This window comes from Citrus sinensis, chromosome 9, assembly GCF_022201045.2.
Source record: "Citrus sinensis cultivar Valencia sweet orange chromosome 9, DVS_A1.0, whole genome shotgun sequence".
NCBI classification, from domain to species: domain Eukaryota; kingdom Viridiplantae; phylum Streptophyta; class Magnoliopsida; order Sapindales; family Rutaceae; genus Citrus; species Citrus sinensis.
In genome coordinates this window covers 19,927,136-19,940,456 of record NC_068564.1, presented here as the reverse complement: position 1 = coordinate 19,940,456, position 13,321 = coordinate 19,927,136, and the positions used below count along the sequence as shown (strand labels likewise).

At 33.0% G+C, this 13,321-nt stretch overlaps 1 long non-coding RNA gene across 1 annotated transcript; it reads left to right on the top strand.

Moving 5' to 3' along the window:
• The first annotated feature begins 9,935 nt into the window (after positions 1-9,935).
• LOC127899987 (uncharacterized) lies at positions 9,936-12,875 on the top strand. Its single transcript, XR_008051861.1, has 3 exons — positions 9,936-10,128; positions 11,484-11,582; positions 11,689-12,875. It is a non-coding gene; the product is annotated as an uncharacterized LOC127899987 (long non-coding RNA).
• The last annotated feature ends 446 nt before the right edge of the window (positions 12,876-13,321 follow it).

The window sequence follows — 13,321 nt, the reverse complement described above, 5'->3', positions numbered from 1 at the left end:
CCTGATAAAATCCTTGACAAAACCCAATTGCAAAGATTTTTAGGCAGTTTAAATTATGTTCTTGATTTTTGTCCTAACATTAACAGAATGTCAAGACCGTTACATGACAGATTAAAAAAGAACCCTGTTGCATGGACTGATGAACACACTAAAGCTGTTAAACTAATAAAGAATTCTGTTAAAAATATTCCATGTTTGTTCCTCGCAAATCCTGCATTACCCAAAATTGTTGAAATAGATGCATCAGACTTAGGTGGCATTTGTTTTTTTATCTGAAATCTGAATAGACCTGAATTAGTTTGAATTCTGAATAGATCTGAATGTCTGAATCTGAATAATATGTTTGTTTTTTCGTCTGAATCTCGGAAAATAAGTATTAAGTTGTTTGTTTTTTTTCAACTTAAAAAGCTGAAAATATGTACTTTTACATTTGTATCCTTATTAAATTTGAATGTCAAATAAATAATATATTAAATACCACAATATTTTAACATTTATAAGTAAAACTATATTCGAGTGAATACATAATTATTTTGAAATTTTAATATATAAAATATTATAAATTTCAAATTTTATCGTATATAATATAAGAAAGAAAAAACATGGATATTTTTATGTGGGCTAAATATCTATGTGTGAGTTTTGGGATAGACATAAAAAATAAATTATAAAGCAGGGATATTTTTGACATTAGCAAGTAATGAACTTAATTCAGATTTCTCCATTAAGTAAAAAGCAAAAAAAATTAGCTTATTTTATTAAGTCAAAATTATCTAAAAACTCTCATTAAGTTATAAAAACAAACACCTCTAATTAACTTAATTAATTAAGTTAAGTCACTTTAAGTCATTAAGTTAAAAAACAAACGCCACCTTAGGATATGGAGGAATATTAAAACAAAAAGAGAATAATAAAGAACAAATAGTACAGTATATCTCTGCTCATTGGAATGAATGTCAAAGAAATTACTCTACTATTAAAAAGGAAATTCTTTCTATCGTATTATGCATTTCTAAATTCCAAAGCGATTTGTTAAACCAAAAATTTTTGCTTAGAATTGATTGCAAAGCTGCAAAACATGTTTTGGAAAAGGATGTTCAAAATATTGCTTCAAAACAGATTTTTGCAAGATGACAAGCCATTTTGAGCATTTTTTATTTTGATATTGAGTTTATTAAAGGTGATACAAATTCTATCCCTAATTTTCTAACCAGGGAATTTCTCCAAAATAGATAATGCCGCCTAAAATACGAGATAAGGGGAAGGGCGTTCTTAAAGAGCCTGAACCTCAAACTATCTCCAAAGCCTTGCCTGCAACCCCTCCTAAAGAAAAATTACTTTCCTCAGCCATGCCAATCAAATCCTGGATTGACATAGTTGAAGAACAAGAACATCAAGAAGCCCAATCTAAAGCCATTGCCTCCCAAGAACAGGTAAATGAATGGATGAAATCCATCTCTAAATCCCCTGAGCTTATGCTCACCTTACAAAGTTTTTCTCAATGTAAAGCTCTTTCTCAATTTCAAGAAGCCCAATCTAAAGCCATTTCATACAGGCTCTGATACCAATAGGAAATAGGACCGAAGGATGTATGTAAATTAAGTAGGATTTATCAAATTTTTAATTAATGAGAATTAAATCAGTACGTGGCGTTGTTACCAGATCGATGCAGAACTTAATATGCCTTTGAGACCATATCTGACTTAGAACATATCAATATCTCGCACGTTCTGTTTTTCAGCCGATATACCAAAATAATTTTAAAAGGTTTCTTTATTCAAAACAACACAAAGGCTCATAGATAATACTAGATCTGGATCCCAGAAATAGTATTCTGATTGAATAGAGGGAGAAAAGAAGATACAACTAAGGACAAAGATCCGGCCTCTTTGCCTTAGAGGAATGTAGCAGGTTTTATGAAAATTAAAATCTTTAAATTAATTACAGAAATTTAAGCATACAACTGGATTTTAAATTGAAATTACAAATGGAAATTTAAAACTTTCAAGTTAAGTTGCTTGTATCCCCGAGTCTTTATTACAGAAGGAAATAAATAGGAATATAGATTTAAGGCAGGAAAATTTCCTTGATGTCTTAAGATTCCCAGAAAATTTTACAAGAGAAGAAAGAAATAAAATTTCTTTTTGAGAGAGTCTTTTTGGTCTTCGAGAGCTTGTGCCAAATCAACCTCTGCCTTCTTCTTTCCTTTAGACCTCTTAAATAGATAATTTGGCCGACATGATACTATTGATTCACATGCTTGATTGGTGGAGCAGGTCCTTTTTGACATGTGGGGGACAGCATCATGTGAAAGGGGTCTTCTTTATGACTTTAGCTTTGATGGCTTTCGTTGTATCTTCACATGCGAAGAAAGTGGTGACAGCGTTGTCTGCTTTTGAAGATGCTTCACGAGGTAAAAGTTATATCTTTTAAAAACATAGCACATGTGCGGCCACACTTGTGTCTCGAAAGACGTTTTCAAAAGATATTCTTGTGATGGTTAGGACTTTGTCGATTTACAAAGAAATTATTACAATGAAAAACTGAAAATTACAATTTTTACAAGGAGAAGGCAACAATAATTACAGCTAAAACTGCAAAATAGCTAAAATTGTAAAATATAGATTTTACTTTTTTTTTCAAATAATTACAAAGTGCTAAAGATTACAAAAGGCTTTAAGAATGCTTTAATGGAGAAAATATTCCGAAGCAGTCATCTTCGTTTTCATCTCCAAGGGAAATGAACGGCTCAGCTTCACCAGAAGAACTTGAACCAGAACTCGCAACTGATGGTTTTGATCTCGAGGCAAGGAGCTGTTGCATGACTTTAAAATATTCCTCTTCAGTCTTTGCACTTGCCAAAAGAGATTGGGCCTTAGATCTTTGGTCGAGGAAAGTGTTTTGGGCTTTGACATCTTGAATGCTTGGTGCAAGGAGGCCTTTTGAGGAGGCCTTTTGAGGAAAGCCAAGCTTGGACTGTGGCTTCCGAAAGTTTGGATTGCTCATCAAACTTAGACCACCATTTGACTTTAAAGGTTCTCTGTAAAATAAGCTGGGCATCTTGAGTGTGGTAATTAAAGTTCCACATCCAAACCCAAGGAAGAAAGAAGTTTGTACAAAAACAGAGAAAATAAGGAAATCTTTTCTCAGACTCAAAAGGGACATAGTGGGCTTTAAAAAGATTTAAACAATGGATGGCGTTGGGGGTAAGAATATCTGGGCTTGGCCCAAAATAGTTCCACCATTGTTGAAACCAGTTTGGAAAACTTTGGACGGTTATTTTTTAATTGAAGAAAAATAACCAAGAATGGGTCTTTTTTGGGTTTTGAATAAAAAAGGTGTTAAACCAGGCTTGTTGATAATCCCAATAGGAAAATGATAAGCAATGGTTTAAGCTTCTTTGAAAATTGGCGAGAAAATTTTTTGGTTTGTGGAGTTGGTCGTTCCACTCCTTTGGACTTAGGACTTTAAGAATGGTTGCCGTGGAATAGGCAGGCTCAAAATGAGATTCACTGAGGAAGAAATGTTTAAATTTCACAGACTCGGTGAATTCTAATATGTCTTGATAGAAAGACTAGGGTTTTGATAAATCTCATGGTTTGAAAAACCAGTCTTTCGGGAAAATCTTTGAAATTGCTTGAAATGGATCAGAGTGATAAAATTCATCTTCCATAAATAAAACATTTTGAAAATGGGTTTTATTAATCCAATCCGAAAATTTTTTAGAAAGCTTTGATTGAGAAACAATAATTTGGGAAGATGAGCTTTCTCCAGAAATAACTTTAGAAGAAGAAGATTTTGAAATTTCTTTAGAAACAATTTTTTCCTTTGTAGGAAATTGAGAAAGAGCTTTACTTTGAGAAAAACTTTGTAAGGCGAGCATAAGCTCAGGGGATTTAGAGATGGATTTCATCCATTCATTTACCTGTTCTTGGGAGGCAATGGCTTTAGATTGGGCTTCTTAATGTTATTGTTCTTCAACTATGTCAATCCAGGATTTGATTGGCATGGCTGAGGAAAGTAATTTTTCTTTAGGAGGGGTTGCAGGCAAGGCTTTGGAGATAGTTTGAGGTTCAGGCTCTTTAAGAACGCCCTTCCCCTTATCTCGTATTTTAGGCGGCATTATCAATTTTGGAGAAATTCCCTGGTTAGAAAATTAGGGATAGAATTTGTATCACCTTTAATAAACTCAATATCAAAATAAAAAACGCTCAAAATGGCTTGTCATCTTGCAAAAATCTGTTTTGAAGCAATATTTTGAACATCCTTTTCCAAAACATGTTTTGCAGCTTTGCAATCAATTCTAAGCAAAAATTTTTGGTTTAACAAATCGCTTTGGAATTTAGAAATGCATAATACGATAGAAAGAATTTCCTTTTTAATAGTAGAGTAATTTCTTTGACATTCATTCCAATGAGCAGAGATATACTGTACTATTTGTTCTTTATTATTCTCTTTTTGTTTTAATATTCCTCCATATCCTAAGTCTGATGCATCTGTTTCAACAATTTTGGGTAATGCAGGATTTGCGAGGAACAAACATGGAATATTTTTAACAGAATTCTTTATTAGTTTAATAGCTTTAGTGCGTTCATTAGTCCATGCAACAGGGTTCTTTTTTAATCTGTCATGTAAAGGTCTTGACACTCTGTTAATGTTAGGACAAAAATCAAGAACATAATTTAAACTGTCTAGAAATCTTTGCAATTGGGTTTTGTCAAGGATTTTATCAGGAAATTTGTCAGGAAAGACAAGAGATCGCTCAATAGGTGTAATAGTTCCTTTGGAAATGTAATGTCCTAGAAATCTAATCTTTGTTTGAAACAAAGAAACTTTAGAATTAGAAATGGCTAAACCAGCCTTCCTAGTGGCAAGGTAGAAAGTCTTTAGATGTTCGAAATGTTGATCGATCGTTTGGGAAAAAATCAACACATCATCAATATAGACAATGCAAAATTCAGAAAAAGGATTATAAATATCATTCATAATTCTTTGGAATTCTGAAGGTGCATTCTTTAATCCGAATGGCATGACAGTCCATTCATACTGTCCAAAAAGAACAATAAAAGTAGTTTTATAACGGTCTTTGGGATGAATTTGAATTTGCCAAAATCCAGACTTCATATCAAATTTTGAAAAAATGAATGTAGAATGTAATTTCTGGAGCAAATCCTTTTTATTAGGTATAGGATACCTAATCCATTTTAATGCTTTATTTAAGGGTTTATAATTTATTACAAGTCTAGGTGTTCCTCTTTCTATTTCAGAGTTTTTGTTAACATAGAAAGCGGCGCAAGACCAGGGAGACCTATATTTTACAATGAGTCCTTTTGATTCTAAGTCTTTTATCTCATTTCTGCAATGTTGTTCCAATTCCATGTTCATCTGGATTGGACGGGCTTTGGTAGGTATTTGTTTTTCATCAAAAGAGTTCTCATAAGGTAAATTAACTAAATGTTGTTTTCTGTTCCAAAATGCAGATAGTAAATATGCACATATTTCTTTTTCAATGAGGTCTTTAAAATCAGAGATTTTTCTTTTTACAAATTCATTTTGTAATTGGTTTTCAATTCTTTGTAAACTCAAATCCTTTTTTAAACAAATCAAGTCATTTTGTTTAGATTTGAGAAGGGCATTGATTTGGTTCTGGTAAACAGAACAGGCTTTAACAATATTTAAATTTCTTGTTTTCGATTTTTTAATAAAAGGGAAAACAAGTTTTTTGGTTTTTACTTTAAAATAGATACTATCATAATTGACAGTATAAGGAGTGATAAGATTAATTAAAGGAGTTTCTAATATAACAGTATGATGAATATCATTTGTTAGAATAAAGGAAGTCCTAAATTCAAAACCATTATTATGCACTGAGGCATCAACTTTAGATTTGACTTTCAATTTTGAATTATTGGCGGCTGAGAGTCTTTCATTTGTTTTTTCATGAAATCTTTTAGGGACAATATCTTTTTTAATGAAGTTTAAATCGGCACCGGTATCAAAAAGGGCAATTGTGTCAATCTCAAAGTCTTTAGAAAGAATTTTGCAGTGTGGCCTTTCTTTCCACACTTATAACATGTGGTTTTTTTGTAGTTAAAAGGGTTTTTGACGTGTCTTTAGAGGTTTTCTTTTTAGAGAAATGAGGTTAGAAGTTCCTGACTGGGTTTTATATGCATTGGCTGCCATGGTCATTTGTTGCAACAATCCTAGAATATTGTATTCTGACATACCATCAATATTCCACTCATAGACAGAGGATGCATTAAATCGTGAATGGTTTAATGCACTAGGTCTGTTGTCTATGGCCAAGTCAGGTGGAGATTTGATAGTAGGTAGGGCTAATTCCCAATGAATTTTATTGGCTTTAGAAACAGGTTCTTCTTTAAATGCTTCTATGTCTGAAGAGGCTATAGAAACATTGTCTTGTTCTAGTCCACCAATTTTGCTAGATTGGGCACTATCTGGGGCTATTTGGATTTTACTAGAAGAGGAAGAAGAAGCTTATATTCTATCTAGTTGTTCTCTAATGGCTTTAGTAAAATCTGATTTTGACTCTTGAACAAGTTTTTGACTAGTTTTCGAAACCTAGAAAGGTTTGAAAATAGGCTCTTTAAGCTTTTTGTCAGAATCCGATTTTGATGTAACAGGAGAAACAATTATGGTTGACTTTTGGAATTGGTTTTCTATCCTAGTCAACTGTTTTCCTATTGTGTTTAGATTGGCATTACAGAAGTTATTCTGTTGAATAATGCTATCTAAATCTGTTTCCGGGTCTTTAGATTTATAGATTTTATAAGGTGAAGTTTTAATCTGAACAAGAGGTTCTCTGTGATCAATAATGAGACTTCTAAGAGGTGGATGTTCAGATTCTATGGTTCTGTCACTATCAATAAGATTCCATTCAGGAACCTTTTTCCTAATATTGATGGGGTTTGATTCTTTAAAAGGATAAGTAATTTTATTATCCGAGGCATATATTTCAAACCAATCAAAAAACAATATATGAACTTGATGTGAATTTACAAACTTATAGTAAGTTTCCTGAATTTCTTTTCTTTGGTTTAAGAAATGTTTGAAAAACCCAAGTCTTTTTTCTTTATTAGTGTCTGAATAAAAATCATTATGAAGAAGAGCTTTATCCAATTCAAAATCATTTTCAATAACATTGATTACATTTTCCGTGACAGCGGAGAATGTAAGAGAAGTATGAGGAGAAGGTTCATTCTCTTCCTGGCTTTGTTCATGTTGACGGCTAGTGTAGATGGGATGTGGAACACTAGTAGTATAGTCAACAGAATATATAGAGGAACTAGGTATATCTGATGTAGAAAACCTAGGCTGACTTTTTACTGGTTGGAAAGGGAGATTTATAACAGAAGGGATTTTTGAGAATTTCCTTTCTAATGAAGGGATCCTTGAGAATGAATCTTTATCAGAGAATCTAGATGATATAGATCTCCTAAAGGATGGTTTGACTTTACCATCAGAATACTGAGTCACATTCTGTAACTCTGTATTAGGCTCAAGTTGTTTTGGAATCACTGGTTCAGTGGCTCCTTCCAGAATCCATTCATCTGGAAGATTGACGTCCTTCCATTGGATTAGTTTTAGGATTACGGTGTTGGCTTTAGACAGGTCAGTCTGCAAGAGAAGAGTTTCATCTCTTTTTGACTGAAATTTGTGTTGCGTACTGAACGCAGAAATCATAGCTTTATAAGAAATTTTATAAATTAAGGCAATTGGAACAGATCCCTCAATCATGTGATAATTATGGGTCTTGATTTGCAAAATCATGCTTTTTAGGATGTTTTTGTCTTTTAAAGAAATTGTTATGTTCGGGTAACAGCTAAATGAGATAGGACCTTTACAAAGACTTGATTCTATACTACTTAGTAAAGAATCATCAAAAGAGATGAATCGTCCATCTCTTAGGACAGAAAGAATAGAAGTATTAAAGCCTTCTTTTGTTAAAGGTTTTATACCAACTTGTATTAAGCCGATGTGAACATAATTAAAATTCTTATCTTTTAATTTCTTTAAAGAGTGTTCTGAAAATAAATGAATAGTTTCAAATGGCTTTGAAAGGGTTATGTCTCGTTTTTCAGTTTTTATAACATAATCATTCTTTAAAAAATCAAGCTTTTTTGTTTTGTAAATCATTTCTTTAGGATCTTTGGTAATTCCCAATTATCAATTGCTTTATTAAAATCTTCAATTACAAATTCTTCTGAATTCACAACATTCTTTGAATCGCTAGTTCTTCCAGAAGAAGAGCTAGAAAATGACGATGCTCTACAGAGTAGAGAATCCATGGATTAAGACCTATTATCCTAGTTTTAGTCTTGTCGGTATGGCTACAATCCAAGGCTAAGAATTGGTTTTACTGCCCTTCAACCAAATTGGGACTTACGACCAAATACTACCTAGGCACCCGAGGTAAACACTCACCACACAAACAATGTTCAACTAAAACACAAGTCTTTAAACACAAAGTCTCTATCCTATATTACACTATCCTCTCCGTGGCTCTGATACCAGTAGGAAATAGGACCGAAGGATGTATGTAAATTAAGTAGGATTTATCAAATTTTTAATTAATGAGAATTAAATCAGTACGTGGCGTTGTTACCAGATCGATGCAGAACTTAATCTGTCTTTGAGACCAGATCTGACTTAGAATAGATCAATATCTCGCACGTTCTGTTTTCCAGCCGATATACCAAAATAATTTTAAAAATTTTCTTTATTCAAAACAACACAAAGGCTCATAGATAATACTAGGATCCTAGAAATAATATTCTGATTTAATAAAGGGAGAAAAGAAGATACAACTAAGGACAGAGATTCGGTCTCTTTGCCTTAAAGAAATGTTATATATATATATATATATATATATATATATATATATATTTTTTTTTTTTTTTTTTTTTGCGGATTCATGGATTTATGCGGATTTACAGAAGTAAATCCATATCCAATCCATCGACTGCGGATTTTTAAATTTTCAATCCATATCCAATCCGCCAATCCACGAATCGAATTTATACGGATCGGATTGGATACTGAACACCCCTATCTAATATATAATAGAATAATAGTCCAAATAATAGAATAATAATCCAATACATAAAATATTAGTAATACAACCTAATAAAATAACAAATACTAGTATAAAAAATTAAACTAATTTATTTTTTTGAATTTTTTCTTTTTTATTTAAATTAATTTTATTTTTTTATTCATAAATTTAAAAGGCCTGGGCCAAGTCCAGACTTTTTTGCTAAGCCCTTGTCCAGACCCAATATATGTGAACTTTACAATTTTTAGGCTCATATCCCAGCCCACCCATTGCTGAGCCTGGGCTGTGCTTGATCGGGCCTGAGCCGACCCATGCTTTTTTGCCACTCCTATATAGTGCTAGCCTACTTCACCAGTTGACTTGGTCACATCAAAGCCTCCATCACTACAACTTGGCCACACCCAGCCTCTAACGCCATTATGGCTTAGCCACACCTTGCTTCCGCCATTACGACTTGGCCATACCCGGCCTTTGCCGTTCACGATGCTGGCGCACTACTGACTAATTGATATGTGATGGGCATAATATATTGATATATTTTCCCTCAAATCATATAATAGTTGGTCTCTTTTATTTTTATTTTTATTTTTATTTTTAACAAGTTTATTTATTTTATTGAACAGGAAAATTAACTGGGGATTTGCGATTAAATGAGCATAAAAGAATCAAAATTGGATAGATTGAAGCTATCGGAATTGTTGCAAATGGGCTTGGGCAAACGAAATCTTATTTGGACCTTTTTAATGCTTTCCCGTGTAAAAGCATAAAGCAATAAGGAATATTATCTATGGGCATTATATTAGGCATGCGAATATCCATATGGGCTGCATGTGAAAGCCCATTGCAAGGTTTTTATTTCCTTGATTTGCAGGAGACGCTGGCTATAATCAAAATAATAAAAGAATTTGATTTGATTTGGGAAGTCGGTGGCCTAAGCCAAGTCTTCGGCTTTTGCACAGAAAGAGGGGTAGCAGCGCCCAAGAGGAATTGAAGCGGAGCAGCAGCGACGGCTTGGAGAAAGAGCCATCCGCTCGGATTGATTTCCCCTGACGGTATTTTCTATTCTTTTATCCGCAGTTTAATTATGTGTAACTAAATTTTCTATATTAGAATTATGGATAAAGACCTGTTTAATAAAATAAATTGACTTTTTATTCAATTAATTCCCTATATGTGTGTTTTGATATTTATGATTCTTGTTTCAGATGTTTAGTTGAATATTATTAAATTTTTTCACCAATTCTGTCATGCATTATTGATTATTAGAATTATTATTTGACTAAATCGATACTTGAATCCATAAAGCTTATAAGTAATTATCTTTGATTATGTGTCTTTTATTAAATTGTTTATATAGAGTTGATTTTGATTTTTTGCTACTGCATAATGTTTACATGATATGCTTAGATATCATGCTATTAAGTAAAAAAAAAAAAAAACTTACATAAGATTATTTCTAATTGGGCTTAATTGTTAAATTTATAAGTAGAGATAAATTGATTTCAAGTTGTTACTTCAACTTGAGAATTGATTGGAAATTAGATAATTGCTAAGTTAAATTGTAGTGGATTTTAAAACCCTAGTAGCTTCAATCTCTTGAATTATTTTGTTAGTCTATTTGCCTTTAATTTAATAGCATCTTTATTTTTAATTTTTTCAAACAAATATTCTCTTTTCTAAGTAGGGTAGAGTTATAGTTTAGTTAGATTAAATTTTGTTTTCTTAAATATTAACAACCCTTATGAGTTCGACCTCGTTATTCCTAATTTATACTCTAATAGACTCATTCACTTGCAAGCATATTAAAATTAGCACAATAATAAAATGCTATATAACTACTTGTTAGTAGGATGCCATCCATGATGCTAGCTTCCGCTGATTGGTTGATATGGTGTTAGCCCACCAATTTAATATGTGATCCTTCACCCATCCTTGAATTTCTCTAAACTTCATCATACTTAATTATGGAGTTTTGAATTAAAGATTGCCACATTCCTCTACAAATAAATTGTTCTCCCAGAATTAATATTAAACAATTTAAATTCATCCTGCATTGTGCTAAGGGCGGTTGCTAGCCCCAATAAAGCCAGCCATTCTTACAAGGAAAATGCTATTTTTCCCGGGTCAAATCCCGGGTCAAACCCCGAATTATTTCAAAACGGCGTCGTTTTGGCTTCTTTTTTTTTGCCCTTGGTTGCATGAAACGTGGTCGTTTCATCTAGTAAAGAGAAAACAAACTAAAGCATTTTCCTAAGGCAGAGAAACGAAGACACTATGCAGAGAAACAACTACGAAGACGCTGTGCAGAGAAACAACTCTTCCTCTTCGATTTTTCAGTCACCAGTGTTGAAGCTCTTCCTCTTCCTTTTCTCATTGTTGCGGTTTTTCTCATTTTAACTTCTTGCAGATGCAAGTTCTTGAATTTTGCAAAGAATACAAGATGTCGGCAATGCAAAGAGAACCCACCAAAGCGACAACTCAATCCGGGGGAATGGGAATGTAAATCGTGAGTATTTTTTCACGTCTAATGTTTATAACTTTCTAAAAATCAATATGTAGAGAGTTTCTCAGTCAAAAATGTGTTACAACGAAAAGTTTATTATTTTTTATAGGTGCAACTTCATCAATTTCAGAAGAAACATGGTATGTTTGAAATGTAATCATAAACGACCAAAGGCATTGAACCCTTCTTACACATCTGCTCAGCCAGAACAGAGACATAGAGGCAATTTTAATCACAGTAGATTGAAGCTTATGGCCAAAAAAGGAGCAAACTATTGTGAACCTGTGGGGCTGGATAGACAGAGTAAAAACAGAGACGCAGATATGTGGAGATTTGCGGAGGAAGGGAGTGAGGACGATAATTATCAATTAACTTCATGGGATGAAGTTCCTGAATCCAATTATTTTCCCAGTTCAAGAGATGAGGGTGATACGTCTCAGAGTTTTCTAGAAAAAGAACAATAGTTAAACTCACGATATAAAAAAGGAACTAAGAATACGGTGACGATAAGAGATTATGTTGACTTATTTAAATCTACCGCTGATGAAGAAACGAACCGGTGATTTGGGCAGAGATATAAAATCGAAAACCGATAAAAGAACAAGAATCTGTGCCCAAGATTTTTTATTATTTCTAAAGCTGTAGGTGGTTCCAGATTTGGCAGAAACTTCCAGATTTGGGTGGAAAAAGGAAGACGAGAAAACGAAGAGGGGAAGACGAAAACGAAGAAGACAAAACGAATGGCAAATTTCCCTGGTGAAACGAAAAGGAGAAAACAAAGAGGGGAAGATGAAAACGAAGAGGAGAAGACGAAAACGAAGAACGGAGAGGGGAAAACGAAGAGGAGAGCTTTTGCTAGGGTGAAACGGTAGCGTTTCAAATAGAAAAGAAAACGGCGTCGTTTTGCTTTAGTTTTCGGGGTTTGACCCGGGATTTGACCCGGGGCAAATAGCAGAACTCTTCTTACAATGACTTTTGATGCTAATGGAATAGGATTTTTTAAAAAAAAAGATTTTAAAAAAGTTGCAACTCTTTTAATATAACTATTTAATTTAGACTAACCTCAAATAAGTTCAAAATTGTGAGGAATAGAAGTTTCCAGATTACAGCTGCAGCTCAGCAGAAGATTTTGAGATTGCAGCTCAAATATAGTTAGTTATTAGCTTAGCCCGAGTTATTAGTAATTTCTTTTTGATGAAATTGAATGTTGACTAACGACGCAAGAAGTAAAAGTTGTCGGCTGTGCTTAATTTAGAATAATATATCTTTTTGTGTTGATGAACGCAATTCAAATCACCTTACCCTTTTACGATTGTCATTCGCATCCGATTCCAGCAACACTCTTTTTGCATTCATTTGCTCATTTCTACTGTTTCTTCGGGAAAGAGTTGTTGTTCATGATCATGAAAATGTTTTATTTTGATAAAGGGAAAATTGCACCTATACTCCCTATATTCAATGAAATGTATATGGATTTCGTCTTCCCCTCAGTTTTTTTCCCTCTCCTCTTTTCCTCCCCTCTTCTCTCTTTTTATTTCTTCAATCCAAACTTACTGTCACTTAAGTTTTTAAAAATGATCATACAGACACCCTTTTACCCTTTTACTCTATTAACTTAGAAAAATTGACTCTAAATTTTATAATATACAAAAATATAATATTAAAATGCCTGTGATGTGTGTGTGTGTGTATATATAATTTAATATGATTAATTTGAGATATGTTTTATTATTAATATTTGT